General features: G+C 42.6%; 1 protein-coding gene across 1 annotated transcript in view; it reads left to right on the forward strand.

The window, feature by feature from the left end:
- Positions 1–3,410, forward strand: part of ccdc69 (coiled-coil domain containing 69) — a gene marked incomplete at its 5' end in the record, with an annotated part of 16,252 nt that overhangs the window by 646 nt on the left and 12,196 nt on the right.

Consider the following 3,410-nt stretch of genomic DNA (forward strand, 5'->3'; position numbering starts at 1 on the left):
ATCAATACAGTGATATCAGAAACGATCAACCAGTCGATTAGTGATTGATCAGTGTCGCTCTGCTGCTATCCACATCAGGTTCAACATTTCAAAATAAAGTTTTTATGTTGTTTTTATGTGTAAATGAAGTTTCATCCTTTTCTGTTCCTGATTATCAGCAGCAGGTTTCATCTGGTCTGCACACACACACACACACACACACACACACACACACACGTTACATAAGCACACTGAAACTAAAAGATCACAACACAGAGACAATACACAGCGAAATGCTTACTGTATTGCCTCACACCCTCACATTGCTCAAGCAGTGAGTCCAAACAATCACACCCTAAAACCACACACACTCACACTCACTCACACACACACACACACACACAGTATAAACACTTATAAACTTTGCTCTGCAAACTGGACACCAACTTTATTTAAACTCTGAGCTGAAACAATAAATATCTGGTTCAGGAGGAGTTGAGCTCAGAAGCATCAGTGTAAACCTCTGAGGAGGAGGAGCAGGGGGAGGAGGAGGAGGAGGAGGAGGAGGGAGGAAGAGGAGACGTTCCTGCTGCAGGCGTCGCAGGGGCCCTCACTTTTAAAAGGCCATAAATCAGCCTCTCCTCTGTTTGCACTTCAGCGTGAAGAAAAAACCTGACTGCAAAAACTGAACGTCTCATTTCACAGCAGCAGTGAAAATATCCTGACTCTCAAAAACTAAAAACACTGGAGCCTACATTTCCCATAATGCACCTGGATAGTGTCTTTAATTACAAGCCATACACATAAACAACCACATCGTTCAAACTCCAGTTTATAACGCAGACTCTCCAAAACCACCAGACTCCATTAACAAAAACAGTCATTTTATCTCACAGAAGGAGGCGGTTGCTGATCCACTGACGGCTCCAGCGATTAGTTTGTTCGGGTTATTGAGCAAATTTGGTGTTTTAGGATGTTAGTTTGGATCTGAACCAACATTAGCTGCTGTGGATCGGAGCATCGGTGGACCAGCAACTCTCTTGTTCACTGAGGTTAAATTGCTGTTTTTCTTAAAGGAGTCTGGCTGCTTTGGAGCGAGCCGACTTAATCTCCAGGAGGAATTATTGTGCTAATTCATTAATTAATGAATTAGCTACTCAGCCGTCTTATTTCCTGCCATCGATGATTAAAATCATGGGTCAGACTTCCAGAGCGCTCCAAGATAAAGTTCATTACAACAGAAAGATTAACAGTGGAATGAATGATGTGTTTGTTAAAATATAAAGCAGCTACAGGCTGATATGAGTTCAACACATTTAACCACACTGATTAAAAGTCTCACAGTGCCCAGAGCTGTAATCAATAATCAATGATGCTGCAGTGATCCACAGGATGATGACACATCAGTTCCACACACAGAGCGTCAGTGTCTCATCGGGCTGACTGGACACATTCACACTGTTAAAGCTGAACAAAGGTGACCTTTGACCTGCGAGTCCACGAGGGCTAAAAAACAGGAAACACTTCCTTTTATCCGTCGGTTGAACAGAGTTCAGCTGACTGAATAAATGTTCACAGAGCAGCTCGAGACGGACTCATCGCAGATATTGATCTGTGTTTACAGGAGCCGGACCCGGGGCCGAACACAACCTCTGAGACGTGAGGACGTCAGAGGGAAAACCAGATACTGGAGGCTCAAGTTTGACTTCATGGGAACTTCCATGATATCCACATTAGTCTGTATTCGTCTATGTTTTGGCCGAATTAGCTGTTAGCGGTGAACTCAGTGATGTAAAGAGTGATTTCTATGAATGTTTATCAGGTACTTCCTCTGTTCCTGTTAATCACTGAATCTAAAAATATGCGTCTGTATGTTGAGATCGGTCGGAGAGGTGGACAGATGTGGACTGATGTGGACTGATGTGGACTGTGGCTGCTGCAGCTGTTGTTCTGTTAGTGACAAACATGTTTGTGTACAGCAGTAATGACTGTTTTCCTCCTCTGGAAAACCACAAAACAGAATAAAGTGCAGTGTAAAAGGCTGCATGTTAGATCACACACGCTTTACTCTGACCTCAACACTCAACCTTATTTTTATTCTGTTTGGATTTTATTGACTTTATATCTCCTAAAAGTTTCTCATTACATAACAAACACATCACTGTCTGACTTTCAGGAGCTTCTCAGCTACGTGACAAAATGTTTGCTCAGAGCTCGTCGGGATGAGCGTTACCGTCCTGCGCCGCCGCCTCCTGAGCGAGGTTAAACTCACACACGGAGACGAAGAGCAGCTCTTTTATTTCCCTTCGACGTGTCGAATGTCTCACGTTTGAGCAGCAGACGAGAACTCAGACGTTAAACTGAATCCTTTAACTTCTCCTCTTTCTAATGAAACCTCCACGACGATGAACGCCACCCGCCGCTCATCAGAGAGCGCGGTTCGGTTAGCGTTTACAGCTCTTCATGTGGCGTCGTTATGAATGCGAGCAGAGAGGTTTCAGCTCCCTTTGAGGAATTAAAAGCTCCATTAAAGAGTTAAAAGAACCTCGTAGACGAGCTCATTAGATCAGAACCAGACAGAACCTCTCAACATGTTTGTGTAATCTGCAGTCGCCCAATGTATTCTTATATTAAAGCTAAAAACCTATGAAGAGGTCACAGTGACCTTTGACCTTTGAGTCAGAAGTGTCACCAATTCAATGTCCGACCATCTGTGAAATATGATCATCAATTTTTGGCCAAAAACATGTTTTGAGATTGTAGATGATCTTTCATTAGCCCATTGTTTTTAATATTATAAGGTCGGAGCTTTTATTTTGAAGGGCTCTTGCCGAACCAACCCAAAAACATGACGCTGTCGCCGGCGTAGAGGCATCTTAAACTGAAATTATATTTTAAAGGCACAGTTCCACTCTTTAGCAAATACTTCTTCCTGCTGAGAGTTAGTTGTTCTTTAGCTTAGCTTAGCATAAAGACTGGAAACGGGGGGAAACAGCTAGCCAGGAAGTTCACAGAACAGCCAGCAGAAGTTCTGTGTTGGACCGCAACGATCAATAAGGTGATGCGAGTTACTGAAACAAAGTAATTAGAGTAGATTGATTGTGTGTAATTGGGGACATTGTGTGAATCCGGATCTCTGCTGTAGGAAACATCTTCATGTGATCGGATCCTGAGGCTCGAGTCCTTCATGTGACTTCTTTTATTTTTACTTTTATATTCAGCGTGTATCTGCGTTACCACGACAACCAGAAAACATCCCACTGTCGTCCTGAATCGTCCTTTGTAACGTCGATCAGATCCTCAGTGGGAAGCAGCTGGAGGAAACAGAAACCTGCGTACAGCAGAATGAATTTAAAGTATCAGCAGTACTGCTTTTATTATTATTTATTATATTATTATAATGTATTTTATTATTATGTATTATAATGTAT

The sequence above is a fragment of the Morone saxatilis genome, unplaced genomic scaffold (genome assembly GCF_004916995.1).
Source record: "Morone saxatilis isolate NCDOM2014 unplaced genomic scaffold, NCSU_SB_2.0 Contig22, whole genome shotgun sequence".
NCBI classification, from domain to species: Eukaryota; Metazoa; Chordata; class Actinopteri; family Moronidae; genus Morone; species Morone saxatilis.